The sequence below is a fragment of the Scyliorhinus torazame genome, chromosome 22 (assembly GCF_047496885.1).
Source record: "Scyliorhinus torazame isolate Kashiwa2021f chromosome 22, sScyTor2.1, whole genome shotgun sequence".
Classification (NCBI taxonomy): domain Eukaryota; kingdom Metazoa; phylum Chordata; class Chondrichthyes; order Carcharhiniformes; family Scyliorhinidae; genus Scyliorhinus; species Scyliorhinus torazame.
In genome coordinates, this window is record NC_092728.1 from 73,218,695 (window position 1) to 73,241,388 (window position 22,694).

A 22,694-nucleotide genomic window follows, 5' to 3' on the forward strand; every position below is an offset into this window, starting at 1 on the left:
TGCAGTCGGTCAAAATGGTTGTCCTCCCGTGGTTTCTGTTTGTGTTTCAGTTCCTCCCCATCGTGATCACCAAGACCTTTTTTTAAGAGAGTAGGTAGGAGTATTATGGGGTTTGTGTGGGCGAATAAGACCCCGAGAGTAAGGAGAGGGTCCCTGGAACGCAGTAGGGACCGAGGAGGGCTGGCGCTGCCAAACCTAGGGAGCTACTACTGGGCAGCAAATGTGGCGACAATCCGCAAGCGGGTTATGGAGGGAGAGGGGGCAGCATGGAAGAGGATGGAGATGGCGTCCTGCAAAGGAACGAGCCTGGGGGCGTTGGTGATGGCACCGCTGCCGCTCTCGCCGACAAAGTATACCACGAGCCCAGTGGTGGCGGCAACGTTAAGGATCTGGGGCCAGTGGAGACGGCACCGGGGAGCAATGGGAGCATCGGTATGGTCCCCAATCAGAGGTAACCACCGGTTTGTTCCGGGGAAGATGGACGGGGGGTTCCAGAGCTGGCATCGGGTGGGGATTAGAAGAATGGGGGACCTGTTCATTGACGGGACGTTTGCGAGCTTAGGGGCACTGGAGGAGAAGTTTGAGTTACCCCTGGGAAATGCCTTTAGATATATGCAGGTGAGGGCTTTTGTGAGGCAACAGGTGAGGGAATTCCCGTTGCTCCCGGCACAAGAAATTCAAGACAGGGTGATCTCGGGTGCATGGGTCGGGGAGGGCAAGGTGTCGGCAATACACCAGGAGATGAAAGAAGAGGGGGAAGCGCTGGTAGAAGAGTTGAAGGGTAAATGGGAGGAGGAGCTGGGGGAGGAGATCGAGGAAGGTCTGTGGGCTGATATCCTGGGTAGGGTTAATTCCTCCTCCTCGTGTGCCAGGCTCAGCCTGCTACAATTTAAGGTGGTTCGCAGAGCTCACTTGACGGGGGCGAGGTTGAGTAGGTTCTTTGGGGTAGAGGACAGATGTGGAAGGTGCTCAGGGAGCCCGGCGAACCATGTCCATATGTTTTGGTCATGCCCGGCACTGGAGGGGTTCTGGAGAGGAGTGGCGGGAGCAATATCTCAGGTGGTGAAAGTCCGGGTCAAACCAAGCTGGGGGCTAGCAATATTCGGAGTAGTGGACGAACCGGGAGTGCAGGAGGCGAAAGAGGCCGGTATTCTGGCCTTTGTGACCCTAGTAGCCCGGCGAAGGATCTTGCTAATGTGGAAGGAGGCGAAGCCCCCCAGCCTGGAGGCCTGGATAAACAATATGGCTGGGTTCATAAAGTTGGAGAGGATTAAGTTCGCCTTGAGAGGGTCTGCGCAGGGGTTCTACAGGAGGTGGCAACCGTTCCTAGACTATCTCGCGGAGCGTTAGAGGAAGGTGGGCCAGTAGCAGCAGCAACCTGGGGGGGGGGGGGGGGGGGGCGGGGGCGGGGGGGGGGAGGAGGGGACGTCCGGGGTGGGGGTGGGGGGGCTGCCTGGGGGGGTGGATGAGCAAGAGATAACATGAAGAGTCGGGGAAACTGGCACGTACGGGAGAGAGCCAGTGTACAAAGCTATGTAAGTGTACTATTTTGCCAGGTATATATCTTGCTCAGCGCGATTTCTCGTTTCTTTTTTTTTTGTTACGGGGGGGGGGGTGGGGGGGGGGTTATTGTTTGTAAGGGAGAAAAACTGTGTTAAAATCTTTAATAAATATATATTTTTAAAAAAAGATAACAACATCTGTAAACTTATGACTGTGGTTCATAATTTACCCGTTAACCTGTGGATCTAGCCCTAACACTATCTTAGAGAGGCACTCAGCACATGGTGAATGTCTGAGTGGCACGCTGTGAGCTCTGTGCCCTGAGCTGTCTCCTGCTGGAATCCCTGGGAACTGTGGTGTTCCCCGTTTTATGTGCATGTGCTCTCACTGGTGATTGGCTGTGATGTTGCGTGTGTGTTGATTGGTCCGTTGATCTGTCCATCAGTGTGTATGTGCGTTTGCACCATGATATGTTTATCTGAATATCATGACAATCGGGACCTCATTCAACAGCCTAACCCACCTGACAAACCCCTCCCCAAACCCGAACCTCTTCAGCACCTCCCACAGGTACCCCCACTCTACCCTATCGAAGGCTTTCTCAGCGTCCATCGCCACCACAATCTCCGCCTCACCCTCCCTCGCCAGCATCATGATAACGTTCAAAAGCCTCCGCACATTCGCGTTCAACTGCCTCCCCTTCACGAACCCCGTCTGGTCTTCATGGATGATCTGCGGCACATAATCCTCAATCCTCGTGGCTAAGACCTTCGCCAGCACCTTGGCATCTACATTTAGCAAGGAAATCGGTCTGTAAGACCCACACTGCAGGGGATCCTTGTCCCGCTTCAGGATCAAGGACATCAATGCCCGGGACATCGTCGGGGGCAACGCCCCCCCACTCCCTTGCCTCATTGAAGGTCCTAACTAACAGGGGGCCCAACAGGTCCATATATTTTTTATAGAACTCGACCGGGAAACCATCCGGCTCCGGTGCCTTCCCAGCCTGCATCCTTCCTATCCCTTTGATCAGCTCCTCCAGCCCAATCGGGGCCCCCAATCCCGCCACCAGTCCCTCTTCCACCTTTGGAAACCTCAATTGGTCCAGGTAGCGGCCCATCCCTCCCTCCTCCCGTGGGGGCTCGGATCGGTACAATTCCTCGTAGAAGTCCCTGAAGACCCCATTGATGCCAGCTCCACTCCGCACTACACTCCCTCCCCTTTCCTTAACTCCCCCGATCTCCCTAGCTGCATCCCGCCTCCGAACCTGATGCGGCTGCATCCGGCTTGCCTTTTCCCCCTTCTCGTAAATCGCCTTCCTCCACTGCACCTCTGCCTTCCTGGTGGTCACCAGGTCGAATTTGGCCTGGAGGCTGCGCCTCTTCCTCAACAATCCTTCCTCGGGCTCCCCCGCATACCTCCTGTCTACCCTCACCACCTGCCCCATCAGCCTCTCCCTCTCCCTCTGCTCCCTCCGCTCCTTGTGGGCCCGAATGGAGATCAGTTCTCCCCTCACCACCGCCTTCAGTGCCTCCCATACCATCCCCACTCGGACCTCCCCGTTGTCGTTGGTCTCCAAGTACCTCTCTATACTTCCTCGGACCCGCTCGCTCACCTCCTCGTCCGCCAACAGGCCCACCTCCAAGCGCCACAGCGGGCGCTGGTCCCTCTCCTCCCCCATCTCCAAGTCCACCCAATGCGGGGCGTGGTCGGAAATGGCTATTGCCGAATACTCAGTATCCTCTACTCTCGCTATCAGCGCCCTACTCAAGATGAAAAAGTCAATTTGGGAATAAGCCTTATGGACATGTGAAAAGAATGAAAATTCCCTAGACCCCGGCCTTGCAAATCTCCAAGGGTCCACCCCTCCCATCTAGTCCATAAACCCCCTCAGCACTCTAGCAGCCGCCGGCTTCCTACCCGTCCTAGACCTGGAGCGATCCAGTGCCGGATCCAACACCGTGTTAAAGTCTCCCATTATCAGGCCCCCCACTTCCAAGTCTGGGATCCGACCCAACATACGCCGCATAAAACCCGCATCGTCCCAGTTCGGAGCATACACATTGACCAGTACCACCCTCTCTCCCTGCAACTTACCACTTACCATTATATACCTGCCACCATTATCTGCCACAATGTTCGACGCCTCAAACGACACCTTCTTTCCCGCCAAGATCGCCACCCCTCGATTTTTGGCATCCAGCCCCGAGTGAAACACCTGACCTACCCACCCTTTCCTCAATCTTACCTGGTCTGCCACCTTCAGGTGTGTCTCCTGAAGCATAACCACATCCGCCTTGAGCCCCTTCAGGTGCACGAACACGTGGGCCCGCTTAACCGGCCCATTCAGTCCCCTTACATTCCAGGTTATCAGCTGGATCAGGGGGCTACCCGCCCCCCCTCCCCCGCCGACTAGCCATGACCCCCTCCTCGGCCAGCCACGCGCCCGCACCCCACACCCGGCCCGTTCCCCACAGCGGCATACCCCCGTCTCGACTCCCCGACACTCGCTCCAGCTCTTCCTTGACCATGGCAGCAGCAACTCGATCCCCCCCCCCCAAAACCACTCCACCCCCCCCCCCACCCCGGCCTAGGACCCATCCTAGCTGATTTACTCCCCCCATTGCACTTCCGCAAGTCAGCTGATTCCTGCTGACCCTGGCCACTCCCGCCTCTCCTTCGACTCCTCCCATTGTGTGGCACACCCTCCTCTCCCGTCCCCATCCATAGCCTCTCCCCCTCCCCCTTCCGTTCTAAGCGCGGGAAACAACCCTCGCTTCCCCGCCCCAGCCCCGCCCCCTCCAGTCTTCAGCGCGGGAAAAAGCCCGCGCTTTCCACCTACCAGGCCCCGCCACCTCTGACGCAGCTCCTTTTACAGGCCCGGCCCCCTCAACCCTTACTCGGGCCTTCCCCTCCCCCGAGGGGCCCTGTCTCACCTCCAAGAGCCTTCCCGACCAACCCAACCAAAACACTGCCCAACCCGCCCCAGCCACCCTCACCGACCCAAAAGAGAAAAAACACAAAGAAAAAGAAACCCGGAGCAATACAAAGGCCCCTCCCTCGAAACAAAAATAAACATAGCATATCAACCGCAGTCCCCACTCGCCCGTCCCGACCCTCAGTCTGTGTCCAACTTCTCAGCCTGAACAAAGGCCCACGCCTCCTCCGGAGACTCAAAGTAATGGTGCTGGTCCGTGTAGGTAACCCACAGTCGCGCCGGCTGCAACATGCCAAACTTCACCCCCTTCCTGTGCAGCACCGCCTTCGTTCGATTGTACCCGGCCCTCCTCTTCGCCACCTCCGCACTCCAGTCCTGATATATCCGAACCTCCGCGTTCTCCCACCTGCTGCTCCTCTCCTTCTTGGCCCACCTGAGCACACACTCCCGATCGACGAACCGATGGCACCTCAGCAGCACCGCCCGTGGAGGCTCGTTAGTCTTGGGCCTCCTCGCCAACACTCTATGGGCCCCGTCCAGCTCCAGGGGCCCCTGGAAGGACCCCGCTCCATCAGCGAGTTTAACATGGTGACCACATAGGTCCCCGCGTCCGGCCCCTCCAGCCCCTCCGGGAGGCCCAGAATCTGCAGATTCTTCCGCCTCGACCGATTCTCCATCTCCTTGAACAGCTCCTGCCATTTCTTGTGGAGCGCCTCGTGCGCCTCCACCTTTACCGCCAGGCCTAAGATCTCGTCCTCATTGTCAGAGATCTTTTGTCGAGCCCCGCCGATCGCCACTCCCTGGGCCGTCTGTGTCTCCAGCAGCTTATCAATAGAAGCCTTCATCGGCTCCAGCAGGTCCGTTTTAATCTCTCTGAAGCAGCGCTGGATACCCTCCTGCTGCTCTTCCGCCCACTGCATCCACGCTGCTTGGTCTACGCCCGCCGCCATTTTGTCCTTCTTCCCTCGCACCTTCTTCAGGTCCCCCACCACCTTTTTTGTTGCCCCGCTCCTAGTTGAAGCCATATACTGACGGGGAGCTGTTGTAGACTCCTTCCCACGCTGGGAAACGTTGAAAAAGTGCCGTTGGGGGCCCTGAAAAGAGCCCAAAAATCCGTTTTTGCGGGAGCCGCCGAATGTGCGACTTAGCTCCGCATAGCCACAACCGGAAGTCTGACAATAGACTTTTAATCTACATCACTCGACTTTTAATTCCAGCTTTTCACCATCTACCGTGGTGGGATTCGAAGCCGGGTCCCCAGAGCATTACCCTGGGTCCCTGGATTACTAATCATGGATTACTAAAGTAATGCCACTATCAATGTGCAAAACAGATCTTTCGTTATGTCTTATGTGAGGTAGTATTTGTAAATATAATTGAAAACATGCAGAGGTGCATGTCCCAAAGATCTTCAACCAATGAGAACTGTGCAAGTTTCAGGAAGTTACTAAAAGCTAAGCTATCTGCATCCCTGGAGATGAAGACAGCTATTTGTTTGGCTGCACAGCACACTGTCTACATGGAGTATATTTTCAAAGGTTTTGAGACCTGGTCAATTTTTCATTGAAATCACAGTTGTGCCAATTCTCTCTCATCTTCATTATCAACTAGCTCCTGATAGTAAATTGCAATTGTCCACATGAACGCAGGAAAGTTGTAAAACATCATACCTACCAACAGAAAAATCCCAATCCACTTTAAAGATATGTAGAGGCAGGCCTCATCTGGAAAGGGTTAATTCTTGATTTTTGAGAGTTTCAGGTGGGCCCTCTTGCGAGCTTCGCAGTTTCGGCACAAAATTCAAAATGGCGCCAGTTTGCTGGGGAAAAAGAAGCCACCAAATGACTGCAGTTGAGTTGCTGCTATGCATCGTTGTAGACATGATGGCGTGCTGTGGGTCGGGAAGGTAGAGTTCTCGTTGGTCAGGCGGCTGAAGAATTGCAAGAACCTGTGATTTTTTAAAAATTCCTCTGCGTTTGATCTTTTTTCTTCTCTTGTGAAATGTCCACTTGGAGCTCCATGTGGGGAGGGCACCCAGTTGGAGATTGGGCTCGTGATGAAATGTGCAATGGATGTAATGCCTGACTTGATTATTTTAAAAATCGTTCAGAGGACTGCTTGCCTGGAACGTTAAAGGATTTTCTCACACCCTGCAGATTGCTGGTTGCTCACTCTCTTTTGTGGGATTCAGTGGAGACGATTGCTTGAGAGTAAATTCTGCATTTCTTCCTGCTGCCAGGCTCTTCTGCCTCTGGAGCTTCTCAGGTAGATTTTTTTTGGTGTCTTGTGTCTTGAGTGTGGTTGTTTCAGGTGTAATTATCTTGAGAGTTCTTCAGTCTTTTAGAGAGGATGTGGATTTTTATCCCCCTGCTGCCACCATGGGTGGTTCTGTTGTTGCTTCCCATGATGTGTGCTGCTTGGGCACCATGAAGAAGCCTTGTCGAAGTTACAAAGAAGTCTTTATTAGCAATACTGAATGATGGACATATCTACAGTCGAGGGTAATGGTATGGAGAGGAACCCATACGAGGTCCTTACTTGTTGCTATTTCTCTTTGGACTGCCCTTAGCTCTAGGGCATGTGCCTTCTTACATCACCAGGTGGGTGGTACTGTACACAGTCCCATGCTAACCCTTCAGGCACCCGATCCTCTTCTACTACAGTCGCAATTCCTAGAATAGTTTTACCAACATTTTTAATAAGGGACTGGAGGGAAAAGATAGTTAGATGGGTGATTCGTAATGCAATCAAATCAGATCAGTCGGAGCAGTCCGATGTATTATATGTCCTGCCCATGTACAAACTGCTGACGTTTATCGGCATCTCTGGATGGTTCCAGTGAACCCTGGGCCCCCACTCTCTGTCACATCAATTTAGTGCCTGGATCTTGCTTACTCCTCCAGTAATTACAACACTTCAGCCGATGCGGTGTCCCGTGCGTTCAGTAATGTGAAAGAAAAATGTACGCCTCCCTTTCCACTGATCCAATAAAGATTCACCATATTTTACTGCACATTCTCAATACAAAGATAGTCAACTCCATCGGAGTCATCCCAATCAGAGAGCAAGATGCTGTTTTTGCTTTGCGCAGCATTTCTATCTGACAATGAGTTGTAAGTCGCCAGGTCAGAATAGATGGAAATAGCACTGTAGGGGGAGTCACATAATGTGAGTGGAAGAGCATGTAGATTCCATTATGATTTTTGGGGGGGATATATGTCCTGCACTATGTCCCTGGATGATCCTGGCTGGAGGTTGATGGTGAAGAGCTGAGATGAATCAGAGAGAATCCTTGTTTGATTGGGGCAGGCGGAGATGGCTGGGGTGAGGTCTGGCCTGCAATGGCAGTTTTGTTGGTGAGCAAGCCTTCGCCTCGGCGGTGCTGTTTGCATCGGGATGATGCCCACCATTGTGAATAAGGTTTAGGATGATGATCTCAGCTCAGTGGTGCAAGTTTTTGATGCTTACTTTGATGAACTGTGAAGTTTCCTTGAGAGAAGGTTTGAGGGAGCACATTGCATCCGTTCTTCGAGGCCTGGGGTCAGGTGGAGGCCCCAACCATTGCTCTTACGTTGTGCTGTCTGTAATAAGACCATAAGACATAGGAGCAGAATTAGGCCACTTGGCCCATTGAGTCTGCTCCACCATTCAATTATGGCCGATATTTTCTCATCCCCATTCTCCTGCCTTCTCCCCATAACCCCTGATCCCCTTATTAATCAAGAACCTATCTATCTCTGTCTTAAAGACACTCAGTGAATTGGCCTCCAGTCTTCTGCGGCAAAGAGTTCCACAGATTCCACCACCCTCTGGCTGAAGAAATTCCTCCTCATCTCTGTTTTAAAGGATCGTCCCTTTAGTCTGAGATTGTGTCCTCTGGTTCTAGCTTTTCCTACAAGTGGAAACATCCTCTCCACGTCCACTCTATCTAGGCCTCGCAGTATCTTGTAAGTTTCAATTAGATCCCCTCTCATCCTTCTAAACTCCAACGAGTACAGACCCAGAGTCCTCAAACGTTCCTCATGCAACAAGTTCTTCATTCCAGGGATCATTCTTGTGAACCTCCTCTGGACCCTTTCCAAGGCCAGCACATCCTTTCTTTGATATGGGCCCCAAAACTGCACGCATTACTCGAAATGGGGTCTGACCAGAGCCTTATATAGCCTCAGAAGTACATCCCTGGTCTTGTATTCTAGATCATGGTCATAATGGGGGTGGAGGGGGGGGGGGGGGGGGGTTTGTGGGGGAGGGGGGGGATAGCCGCCCAGTGAAAGATAATCGTATTGGGTTTTCATTTTGCATTTTTTTGTTGTTGTTGCTTTGAATTTTGAGAATTTGTACTTGTCTCCTTCAAAGTTCTGAGCAGATCACGCATCCGGGGAGGACTGGGTGCCTTCTGGTTCTTATTTGTGGTTGACATTTTGGGCCTGTTGGGGTCGGCATGGTTAGTGAGAGGCAGGGCCGGCTGGGTGGTAGATTCTGGTGTGTGCTGGGTGATTTGAGGTCATTGACTACTTTGCCTGAGAGTGTGCTGGACTAGACCAAGTCCAATTCTGTGATTGATATCCTGTTACCCCTTTTTGAGGCACTTATTAGGGACATACTGCGAGGCTGAGTTTTTTGATGTGCTTGAATATCCTGGGTTTATTGACACCCAAGTGCACAAGAGCATGGGGTTTAGCCGTGTCCTGTACTGTGGCTGATATCCTATTGCCCCCTTATGGTTGGGATGTTCCCGTATATGAAGGAGCAGCTTTTTCTCTTCTTCATCCTGGGGGGTGAGCGTACACCGAAAGAATGCTGACTTATGGTTGTATCTTGGTCCTCCTTTATCCTGAGAACCTTTGCTCCTGGTAGCTCTCCCTTGCTAATTCCTTATTTATTCTGTTGGGAAGCGCTAATTACACTGATCCTAATCCGAATTTATAGCTGCTGGTCCTTTCTGTATATATGCGTGGAATGATGTTTGTTCTGTGCTGTGCCTGAGGTTGGGATTATGTGGTGTTGTGTGGTTTATGTAAAACATCCTTCTACAACTGGGGTTCTCATGCGTTTTCATTGCATTTTTCTATTTTTGTTACTGTGGGGTTTAAGATTGGCTCCTGCAGAGGAACGGATGAGTCTGACATCCGGAGGTGGGGGGGGGGGGGGGGGGGGGGTGGAGGGGGTTACAGTGTGTCATTGCGGTCTGTAGTATTGCTGGAGTTGAAAGGGGTATGTTCTGGTGCATGCCAGGGGTGCGACAGGCCAATCAGCAGCATCTACGGCTAGACCGTTCGTCTCCAAAGTCCCAGGAAGGTGTTGAAAATGTCATCTTGTAAACAATTAAGCTTTATATTGTCCATTTATTTCCAAGAGAAATGCTAGATGGAATCTCAACAATGGCTCATTATCTCGATAAAAGGCCCATTTTTATTTCATTCATTTACGGGATATGGCCGTCGCTGGTTAGGCCAGCATTTATTGCCCATCCCTAGATGCCCTTCAGAAGGTGGTGGTGAGTTGCCTTCTTGGACCCCTGCAGTCTTTGAGCTGTAGGTACACCCACTGTGTTGTTCGGGAGGGAGTTCCAGGATGTTGCCCCAGCAACAGTGAGGAATGGAGAAATATTTCTAAGTCAGGATGGTAAGTGACTTGGAGGGGAACCTCCAAGTGATGGGTTCCCAAGTATCTGCTGCTCTCGTCCTTCTAGATGATAGTGGTCTTGGGTTTGTTAGATGCCGCCTGAGGTAGCCTGGTGAGTTACTACAGTGCACCTTGTAGATGGTACACATGGCTGCCACTGCTGATCGGTGGTGGAGGGTTTAAATGTTTGTGGAAGGGGGGGGGCAACCAAATGGGCTGCTTTGTACTGGAGGGTGTCGAGCTTCTTGAGTGTTGCTGGAGCTGCACTCATCCAGGCAAGTGGAGAGTATTCCATTACTCCTGATTTGTGCCTTGTAGATGATGGACAAGTTTTAGGGGGGTCAGGATATGGGTTACTTGCCGCAGGATTCCTAGTCTTTGACCTGCTTGGTAGCCACAGTATTAATATGGCTAATACAGTTCAGTTTCTGATCAATTGTAACCCCCAGGATCTTTATTGTGGTGGATTCAGTGATGGTCATGCCATTGAATGTCAAGGAACGATGGGTATATCCTCCCTTGTAGGAGATGGTCATTACCCAGCACTTGTAAGCCCAAGCCTGGATATTGTCCAGGCCTTTCTGCATTTGGATATGGACTGCTTCATTTATTGAGGACTCTCAAATGGTGCTGAACATTGTGCAGTCATCCCAAACAAACCCACTTCTGCAATTATGATGGAAGGAAGGTCATTGATAAAGCAGCTGAAGATGGTTGGGCCTCGGACTCTACCCTGAGAAACTGCTGCAGTGATGTCCTGGAGCTGAGATGATTGACCTCCAACCACCACAACCATCATCCTTTGTGCCAGGTATGACTCCAACCAGCTGAGTTTCCCCCTTGATTCCCATTGACTCCAGTTTAGCTAGGGCTCTTTGATGCCATACCTGGTCAAATACCACCTTAATGTCAAGGGCAGTGACTCTCACCTCACCTCTGAAGTTCAGCTCTTTTGTCAATGTTTGAACCAAGGCTGCAATGATGTCAGGACCTGAGTCACCCTGGCGGAACCCAAACTCAGCGTCCGTGAATAGGTTATTGCTGAGTAAGTGCCGTTTGATAGCATTGTTGATGACTCGTTCCATCACTTTGCTGATGATAGAGAGTGGACTGAGAGGGCGGTAATTGGCTGGGTTGGATTTGTCCTGTTCTTGTGCACAGGATACACCTGGGCAATTTTCCACATTGCCAGGTAGATGCCAGTGTTGTAGCTTTATGGAACAGCTTGGCTAGGGGTGCGCCAAGTTCTGGAGCACAAGCCTTCAGTATCATTGCCGGGATATTGTCAGGGCCCGTAGACTTTACAGTATCCAGTGTCTTCAGCTGTTTCTTGATATTATGTGGAGTGAATTGTATTGACTGAAGACTGACATCTGTGATGCTTGGGACCTCTGGAGGAGACAGAGATGGATCATCCATTCGGCACTTCTGGCTGAAGATTGTTGCGAATGCCTCAGCCTTGTCTTTTGCACATATGTGCTGGGCTTCTCATTCATTGAGGATGGGGACATTTGTGAAGCCTCCTCCTGCAGTGAGTTGTTCAATTGCCTACCACATTGCATGAAGGTGGATTTTGAGAGGGGTCGGACTTCTTTCTCTGAGACGCCCATACACAGGCAGTCTGCCAGGACCTAGGAGAGCAAAAGCAGCTTAAGGTTGAAAGTCTCAATGGTTCACTTCTTGAAAGTGATGGTAGCTTCTGCTTAGATTGAAAAGAACAAATTTGTGAGAATTCGAAATGAGACTGGAAAATTCGCCTGACATGTGGTAGAGGGAGAATCTCCAGAAAAACCCCACGGTGTAAAAGACAGTTCTGGGGTTGAGCTATCAGGCTGGGAAAGGAAAATAATGCAAATAAACCCTCTGGAACCTATTTTGGACTGGTTCCCAGAAAATTGAATGACTACTTAAGGATCAATGTTCGTTGGTTTTTCAGTTATGTTAAAAGTAAAAGTGGAAAATTCTGTTCTATAGTTTAATGCATAAGTTGCCAACAACGGTAGTACTTGGTCAATGGGGCTTTCAGGTTTTAACTAGAAGTTTGAATTCCTTTTTTAAAGTTATGGGTCTCTATGGAGATCGTAAAAAGAACATGTGGCGAAACAGATTATGGCAGGTGATTATGCTCCAAAAGTGCCCCCAGCCACCTTCGAACCTATCAGCATAAACCCCAATTGCTTTCTCCCTCATGGATTATCTAGCTTCTCCTTTGATGTCACACCATAAATGATCCTCCAGCATCATCAGCAGGTGCATTGGCCAGTAGTGGAAAAAGAATTGCATGGGCAGCACTGACGACCTTGGCCACTTTCACGGATATTAGTCACATTTCAACACTGAATCATTTCAGCATATCTGCAATACATTACTCACAGGTTTCTTCGGGAAATGATCTGTAACTTAAAAATCCATCTGTTTTTTTCTTCTGTTCCTGCTCCATTACTTCGCCAAAAGAAATGATTACACTGACCAGCCACCTTCTGCAAACCACGTGGAGTAATTGGTTTATTTTGTGGCTACAAGAGAAAAGGTACCCGTGTTTCAGCTGAGAGGACCTACTGCCTCGAGGGTCACCAAAATAACTGCCCAAGGTAGAAAAACGATTTCTGAACCGGCCCTTAATATCTGCTGCAAGCTGGAAAAAGATGCGTTTCTTTTGATTGCCAAATTCCTAAAACCTACCACATCATAACAAATAACTTCACACGTCAAAACAGAAAATCTAAAATGGTCGAGTTATTTTTGGGTTCGGAGAATTAACAATCTGCGATTCCAAATGTTTTTCTAAATATATTTTTCTGACTATCCAAAACTTCTGAGCGGAGTAATATTTGCGAACGGAATGTTCTATTCCCTGTTTCTGTGCCCCCTACATTACCTCCTCTGTTTCCATAATAAGAGCTCTCCCATTCTATGCCTCTTTCCTGTCCCTTGCTGTCATCTGGACATCATCTGCTACCAACTCAGAGCTTTCCTATCCAACATTTGCAAGACACCATTATGAAGGACATTTTGAACTGCTCTTCTGTAATAAAAAAGATAAAACGTTCAAGCGAGCCTTCATTTCAAACCTATACTTTCCAAACTCAACTTGAAAGAAAGATTTGCAAGATTTGTCATTTATGGATTTCGATTTTTAAAAATTCATTTATGGGATGTGGGCATTGCTGGCTAGACCAACAATTATTCCCCATCCCGAGTTGCTTTGAGAAGGTGGTGGTGAGCTGCCTTCTTGAACCCTGAGGTGTAGACATCCCACAGTGCTGTTAGGGAGGGAGTTCCACAATTTTGGCAGCAACAGTGAAGCAACAGTGATATATTTCCAAATCAGGGTGGTGAGTGACTTGGAAGGAAACCTCCAAGTAGTAGGGTCCCCAGGTATCTGCTGCTCTTGTCCTTTAAGATGGTAGTGGCTGTGGGTTTAGAATCATAGAATCATAGAAGTTTACAGCATGGAAACAGGCCCTTCAGCCCAACCAGTCCATGCCGCCCAGTTTTTACCATTAAGCTAGTCCCAGTTGCCCGCACTTGGCCCATAACCCTCTATACCCATCTTACCCATGTAACTATCTAAATGCTTTTTAAAAGACACAATTGTACCCGCCTCTACTACTACCTCTGGCAGCACATTCCAGACACTCACTACCCTCTGAGTGAAGAAATTGCCCCTCTGGGCCCTTCTGAATCTCTCCCCTCTCACCTTAAACCTATGCCATCTAGTTTTAGACTCCCCTACCTTTGGGAAAAGATGTTGACTATCTACCTTATCTATGCCCCTCATTATTTTATAGACCTCTATAAGGTCACCCCTAAGCCTCCTACGCTCCAGGGAAAAAAGTCCCAGTCTATCCAGCCTCTCCTTATAACTCAAACCATCAAGTCCCGGTAACATCCTAGTAAATCTTTTCTGCACTCTTTCTAGTTTAATAATATCCTTTCTATAATAGGGTGACCAGAACTGCACACAGTATTCCAAGTGTGGCCGTACCAATGTCTTGTACAACTTCAACAAGACGTCCCAACTCCTGTATTCAATGTTCTGACCAATGAAACCAAGCATGCCGAATGCCTTCTTCACCACCCTGTCCATCTGCGACTCCACCTTCAAGGAGCTATGAACCTGTACTCCTAGATCTCTTTGTTCTATAACTCTCCCCAACGCCATACCATTAACTGAGTAGGTCCTGGCCTGATTCAATCTGCCAAAATGCATCACCTCACATTTATCTAAATTAAACTCCATCTGCCATTCGTCGGCCCACTGGCATAATTGATCAAGATCCCGTTGCAATCCTAGATAACCTTCTTCACTATCCACTGTGCCACCAATCTTGGTGTCATCTGCAAACTTACTAACCATGCCTCCTAAATTCTCATCCAAATCATTAATATAAATCACAAATAACAGTGGACCCAGCACCGATCCCTGAGGCACACCACTGGTCACAGGCCTCCAGTTTGAAAAACAACCCTCTACAACCACCCTCTGTCTTCTGTCGTCCAGCCAATTTTGAATCCAATTGGCAACCTCACCCTGGATCCCGTGAGCTTTAACCTTCTGCAACAACCTACCATGCGGTACCTTGTCAAAGGCTTTGCTAAAGTCCATGTAGACAATGTCTACTGCACTGCCCTCATCTACCTTCCTGGTCACCCCCTCAAAAAACTCAATCAAATTTGTGAGACATGATTTTCCACGCACAAAGCCATGCTGACTGCCCCGAATCAGTCCTTGCCTCTCTAAATGCTTGTAGATCCTGTCTCTCAGAATACCTTCTAGCAACTTACCTACTACAGACGTTAGGCTCACCGGTCTGTAGTTCCCAGGCTTTTCCCTGCTGCCCTTCTTAAACAAGGGCACAACATTCGCTACTCTCCAATCTTCAGACACCTCACCTGTGGCTGCCGATGATTCAAATATCTCTGTTAGGGGACCCGCAATTTCCTCCCTAGCCTCCCACAACATCCTGGGATACATTTCATCAGGTCCCGGGGATTTATCTACCTTTATGCGCTTTAAGACTTCCAGCACCTCCTCCTCTGTAATATGCACACTTCTCAAGACATCACTATTTATTTCCCTTAGTTTCCTAACATCCATGCCTTTCTCCACCGTGAATACCGATGAGAAATATTCATTCAGATCTCACCCAACTCTTGTGGCTCTGCACATAGATGTCCTTGTTGATCCTTAAGAGGCCCTACTCTGTCCCTAGTTACTCTTTTTCCCTTTATGTATCTGTAGAAGCTCTTTGGATTCTCCTTTGCATTATTTGCCAAAGCAATTTCATGTCCCCTTTTTGCCCTCCTGATTTCCCTCTTAACTCTAATTTGACAATCTCTATACTCTTCAAGGCATCCACTTGATCCCAGTTGTTTATGTACGTCATATGCCTCCTTCTTCTTTTTGACCAGAGTCTCAATATCTTGAGTCATCCAGGGTTCCCTACTTCTACCAGCCTTGCCCTTCACTCTAAAGGGAATGTGCTTACCCTGAACCCTGGTTAACACATTTTTAAAAGCCTCCTATTTACCAGCCGTCCCTTTGCCTGCCAACAGTCTCCCCCAATCTACCTCTGAAAGTTCCTGTCTGATACCATCAAAATTGGCCTTGCCCCAATTAAGAATTTTAACTCTTGGGCCAGACCTATCATTCTCCATAGCTATCTTAAAACTAATGGAGTTATGGTCACTTGTCCCAAAGTGATCCCTCACTAATACTTCTGTCACTTGCCCTTCCTTATTTCCCAAGACGAGGTCAAGTTTTGCCCCCTCTCTAGTCGGTCCATCCACATACTGAATGAGAAATTTCTCCTGAATACACTCAACAAATTTCCCTCCATCCAAGCCCCTAATGCTATGGCTGTCCCAGTCAATGTTGGGAAAGTTAAAGTCCCCTACTATTACTACCCTATTTTTCTTGCAGCTATCTGTAATCTCCTTACATATTTGCTCCTCAATTTCCCGCTGACTATTTGGGGGCCTGTAGTACAGTCCTATCAAGGTGATCTCTCCCTTCTTATTTTTCAGTTCCACCCATATAGACTCAGTGGGCGAACCCTCGGATATATCCCCTCTAAGTACTGCCGTGATGTTCTCCCTAATCAAAAACGCCACTCCCCCTCCTCTCTTACCTCCTGTTCTATCCGTTCTATAGCATCTGTACCCCGGAACATTGAGCTGCCAGTCCTGCCCCTCCCTTAGCCATGTTTCAGTCATAGCTATAATATCCCAGTCCCATGTGCCCATCCATGCCCTGAGTTCATCCGCTTTGCCCGTCAGGCCCCTTGCATTGAAATAAATGCAGTTTAATGTAGACTTTCCTTGCTCTCTGCCCTGCTTTCTCTGGTCATGCTTTACACACTCTCCCTTCCTGCCTTTTGTTTCCGTCCCCACTGACTTCCTACATCGGTTCCCATCCCCCTGCCACATTAGTTTAAACCCTCCCCAACTGCACTAGCAAACACACCCCCGAGAACATTGGTTCCGGTCCCACTCAGATGCAGACCGTCCGATTTGTACAGGTCCCACCTCCCCCAGAACCGGTTCCAATGTCCCATGAATTTGAAACCCTCCCTCTTGCACCATCTCGCAAGCCACGTATTCATCCTAGCTATCCTGTCATTCCTACTCTGACTATCACGTGGCACTGGTAGCAATCCTGAGATTACTTTCTTTGAGGTCCTACTTTTTAGTTTAACTCCTAACTCCCTAAATTCAGCTTGTAGGACCTCATCCCGTTTTTACCTGTATCGTTGGTGCCTATATGCACCACGACAGCTGGCTGTTCACCCTCTCCCTCCAGAATGCCCTGCAGCCGCTCCGAGACATCCTTGACCCTTGCACCAGGGAGGCAACATACCAACCTGGATTCTCGTTTGCGTCCGCAGAAACGCCTGTCTATTCCCCTTACAATTGAATCCCCTATCACTATAGCTCTGCCACTCTTTTTCCCGCCCTTCTGTGCAGCAGAGCCAGCCACGGTGCCATGAACCTGGCTGCTGCCACCTTCCCCTGGTGAGCCATCTCCCCCAACAGTTTCCAAAACGGTAAATCTGTTTTGGAGGGAGATGACCGCAGGGGATCCCTGCACTGCCCCCCTACTCTTCCTCTGTCTGTTGGTCACCCATTCCCTATCTGCCTCAGTAATTTTAATCTGCGGTGTGACCAACTCACTGAATGTGCTATCCACAACTTCCTCAGCATCGCGGATGCTCCAAAGTGAATCCATCCGCAGCTCCAGAGCCGTCAAGTGGTCTAACAGGAGCTGCAGTTGGACACACTTCTTGCAGATGAAGGAGTCAGGGACACCAGAAGGGTCCCTGAATTGCCACATCTCACAAGAGGAGCATGAAACGGGTCTGAGCTCTCCTGCCATGACTTAAACCTGAAGTTAAATTTGAACTACACTACACAGCTAAGAGAAAGTCAAAGAGGAAAAGAAAAATAACTTACCAGTCACAAGCCAATCACTTACTTGCTGGCTGTGATGTAATTGCTCCCGAGACTCCCTCACAGGTCTGCTTCTCTGCACCTCCTTAAGATGAGCACCAAATTCCCTTAAATTAATTTACTTTAATAATTGGTTTTTTTTTTGGAAACTCAACCCCAAACACCAAACTCCAAAAAACACAGCCCTCACTCACCTCTTACCCGAACTCAGCCTTACCCAAACTCAGATACACTCTGTTTCCTTCCAGCACTCCGTTTCTAAAGGCACTACAGCAACACCTTTTGTATCCTTCCTGATTTACAGTCAGCCAATAGGCCTGCTCCCGGAACGGAACTCCCGAAACTATGGACTCTCTGTGAACTCCCGCTGCTTTATGGACTCTCTCTCTGTGAACTCCCGCTGCTTTATGGACTCTCTCTCTGTGAACTCCCGAAACTATGGACTCTCTGTGAATTCCCGCTGCTTTATGGACTCTCTCTCTATGAACTCCCGCTGCTTTATGGACTCTCTCTCCGTGAACTCCCGAAACTATGGACTCTCTGTGAACTCTCTCTCTGTGAACTCCCGCTGCCTTATGGACTCTCTCTCTGTGAACTCCCGCTGCTTTATGGACTCTCTCTCCGTGAACTCACAAAACTATGGACTCTCTGTGAACTCCCGCTGCTTTATGGACTCTCTCTCTGTGAACTCCCGCTGCCTTATGGACTCTCTCTCTGTGAACTCCCGCTGCTTTATGGGCTCTCTCTCTGTGAACTCCCGCTGCTTCATGGACTCTCTCTCCGTGAACTCCCGAAACTATGGACTCTTTGTGAACTCCCGCTGCTTTATGGACTCTCTCTCTGTGAACTCCCGCTGCTTTATGGACTCTCTCTCTGTGAACTCCCGCTGCCTTATGGACTCTCTCTCTGTGAACTCCCGCTGCTTTATGGACTCTCTCTCCGTGAACTCCCGAAACTATGGACTCTCTGTGAACTCCCGCTGCTTTATGGACTCTCTCTCTGTGAACTCCCGCTGCTTTATGGACTCTCTCTCTGTGAACTCCCGCTGCCTTATGGACTCTCTCTCTGTGAACTCCCGCTGCTTTATGGACTCTCTCTCTGTGAACTCCCACTGCCTTATGGACCTATGGTTTGAAAGGTGCTTCTTAAGGAACCTTGGTGAGTTGCTGCAGTGCATCTTGTAGATGCACTGCAGCATTATAAAGCATTAGTTAGGCCCCATTTAGAATACTGTGAGCAATTCTGGGCCCCACACCTCAGGAAGGACATACTGGCACTGGAGCGGGTCCAGCGGAGATTCACACGGATGATCCCAGGAATGGTAGGCCTACCATACGATGAACGTCTGAGGATCCTGGGATTATATTCATTGGAGTTTAGGAGGCTGAGGGGAGATCTAATAGAAACTTACAAGATAATGAATGGCTTAGATAGGGTGGATGTAGGGAAGTTGTTTCCATTAACAGGGGAGACTAGGACCCGGGGGCACAGCCTTAGAATAAAAGGGAGTCACTTTAGAACAGAGATGAGGAGAAATTTCTTCAGCCAGAGAGTGGCGGGTCTGTGGAATTCATTGCCACAGAGGGCGGTGGAGGCTGGGACGTTGAGTGTCTTCAAGACAGAAGTTGATAAATTCTTGATTTCTCGAGGAATTAAGGGCTATGGAGAGAGAGCGGGTAAATGGAGTTGAAATCAGCCATGATTGAATGGTGGAGTGGACTCGATGGACCGAATGGCCTTACTTCCACTCCTATGTCTCATGGTCTTATGGTCTTATGGTACACATGGCTGTCACTCTGCTTCGGTGGTGGAGGGTTTGAATGTTTTTGGAAGGGGTAGCAATCAAGCAGGCTGCTTGTCCTGGATGCTGTCAAGCTTCTTGAGTGTTGTTGGAGCTGCACTCATCCAGGCAAGTGGAGAGTATTCAATCACCCCCCTGACTTGTGCCTTGTAAATGTTGGACAGGCTTTGGGAAATCCGGAGGTGGGTACCTCGCTGCAGGATTCCTAGCCTTTACCCTGCTCTGGTAGCCATAGTATTTATATGGCTAGTCCAGTTCAGTTTCTGGATCCAGGATGTGGATAGTCAGGGAATCATCGATGATAATGTCATTGCATGTCAAGGGGCGATGGTTAGATCCTCTCTTGGAGATGGTCATTGCCTGGCACTCGTGTGGCGCAAATGAACTGTGTATAGAACAAGTGATTGTGAATTATCATGGTTCTTTCTCTATCCTTCTACATGATTTTCCTTCTCTGTGATAATAATCGAACTGTCTTTTTAGCAACTTTGCAGTTTGTTTTTAAAATTTGGATGGACAGACCTGAATCCATTCTTGAGAACGTACTGCAAAGGGATAGTCGATGCATAATTCAAGCAGCTGAACTACTCAACAAAAATGTACACCGGAAGATAATTTTGGCCACAAATCTCCTTTGAACCTGAGCACATATCCTGGTAGAAGACCAACTGAGGGCAAATAACCGAATGTGGTAGTAACCTCGCAAGGCCACACAACCTGGGGCACTGGCTCAAAGGGTGCAGAGTGGGATTTCTTGTTAGGGCTGGTGTGGGTGGATAATCTGACCAATCCATTGATAGACCAAGACTATGTATGGGGATCTCAGGGATAGAAATCCTACCCCTCGCAAAGTCCACCTCCATGAAATGTGAATCACATGGGCCTTTTATCCAGATAATGAGCCATTGTTGAGACTCCATCTATTTTTTCCCTTGGCAATAAATGGAAATTAAAGTTTAATTGTTTACAACTTGACATTTTCAACACCTTCCTGGGACTTTGGAGACTAACAGTCTAACCATAGTTGCTGCTGGTAGTCTCCAACACCTTCTTTCCAGCAAAACAACCCAGACCTCCCTTTAATCTTTAACGGCCATCTCAGCCAAGCCTGTTGTTAGGCAGACTTCAGAGCAACTCACATAACCATGTATCCTAAATGAGAGACACAGTCCTGAAGCATAACATCCTCATATACCTCATATTTGTAAAATCTTGTTTTAATGCAGTGCTTCCTATCCATTCCTTGGACCATATTTTCTGGCCCCACCCTCTGCCACGATGAAGCGGTCCTGCCGAAAGTCAATGGACTTTTGGCTGGCCTGCCACAACCCAAGATACAATCATAAGTCTGTTTTCTTCCGTGCACGCTCACTTCCAGGGATGGAGAAGAGAAAGAACTGCTTGTTCATATATGGGAACATCCCAACCATAGAACATAGAACATACAGTGCAGAAGGGGGCCATTCGGCCCATTGAGTCTGCACTGACCCACTTAAGGCCTCACTTCCACCCTATCCCTGTAACCCAATAACCCCCCTAACCTTTTTGGTTACTAAGGGCAATTTACCATGGCCAATCCACCTAACCTGCACATCTTTGGACTGTGGGAGGAAACCGGAGCACCCGGAGGAAACCCACGCAGACGCGGGGAGAACGTGCAGACTCTGCACAGACAGTGATCCAGCAGGGAATCGAACCTGGGACCCTAGCGCTGTGAAGCCACTTGTGCTACCGTGCTGCCCATAAGGGGGACCATAAGAGGGAAAATACGATATCAGCCACAGTACAGGACCTGGCTCAAACCCACACTCTTGTGAACTTGGGTGTCAATAAACCTAGGATATTTCAGCACATCAAAAAACTCTCAGGATGTCCTTAATAAGTGCCTCAAAAAGGGGGTAACAGGATTTCTATCACAGAATTGGACTTGGCCTAGTCCAGCACACTGTGAAGCAAAGTAGTCAATAACCTCAAGTCACTCTGCACACACTAGAACCCCGCCACCCAGCCGGCCCTGCCCCTCACTAACCATGCCTGCCCCAACAGGCGCAAAATGTCAACCACAAAAAAGAATTAGCAGGAACCCAGTCCTCTCCAGAATACTTTGAAGGAGACATGTACTGATTCCCAAAGTTCAAAGAAACAACAACAAAGAAACAACAAAATGTTGATATCTGGTGTGCTCATGGTGCCATGTTGTCACTGAAGAATTAAGCTCCGGTTTTATTTGTGATTTGAATCTTATGTCTGCGAATGTTTGAAAATTGGTGCTACATTACTCATACCAACTCAGGTCATGGTCAACCAATTTTTTCTGACTTAATATGGAATAATTCTAATATTTCTCTTCCCTGGGTGAGATTATATATATTTTTCAGCAAGGTTAGCCATGAATATGGTTATATAAACCTGCATAATTACTGAAATGCAGTACAACTGCATTAAACTAGAATCATAGAAATCCTACAGTGCCGAAGGAGGCCATTCGGCCCATCGAGTCTACACTGACCCCCTCAAAGAGCATCCTACCCAGGCCCACTCTTCTACCCCATCCCCGTAATCTCATTGGACACTAAGGGGCAATTTTAGCACCTAACCTGCACATCTTTGGACTGTGGGAGGAAACCACAGTACCCAGAGGAAACCCACGCAGACACGGCAGAATGTACAGACTCCACACAGACAGTTACCCAAGGTCAGAATCGCACCCGGGTCCCTCACGCTGTGAGGCAGCAGTGCTAAACACTGTGCCACTGCGCCATCCCTAACTACACTGAGTACATAAACCACCCACTTTCTCAGCCTGGTTCTGAATCTCCCAGTGTTATTAAGTAAGAGTAGATATATTTTTTCGCTGCTACCTTTTCAGTCAATGGAAGGATTCTGCTTTTACCTGGGCCCTCCAAACCTGGAGTTCCTGTGCCCCAATTGCCCGAGAGCCTTCAGACCAAAAATTAATCTCTACAGTTACCAGAAGTCATGTTATGTCAGCTGCCACTGAGATAAACCTTCGCATGATCCTCATCTGCAAAGCATCTGCCATCATCATCATCAACTGTTATAGTTTGCTTTATTTTAAATGTTTTTACCACCATAATTCTCCATAACAGAAGCTGATTTTTTCAAACTAAATGGGAGTTATGTCCTCAGTAAATCCACTTGGAGCAATCGCTGGAGTTGATGGTGTGGGCAGGATTGAACTAACATGAAGATAGGTACAGTCATGGGCTCAGAGCTCTGCAGTGATCTCTACGTTTGTTAACCAAACTTCTCTCCATTATTAGCCGTAGTCAACTGGTGCAATTCCATCAATGTGACTGGCTCATTACTCGTAGAACTCAGCAAAGAGCCAGTGAAGGCGATATTAATTACATT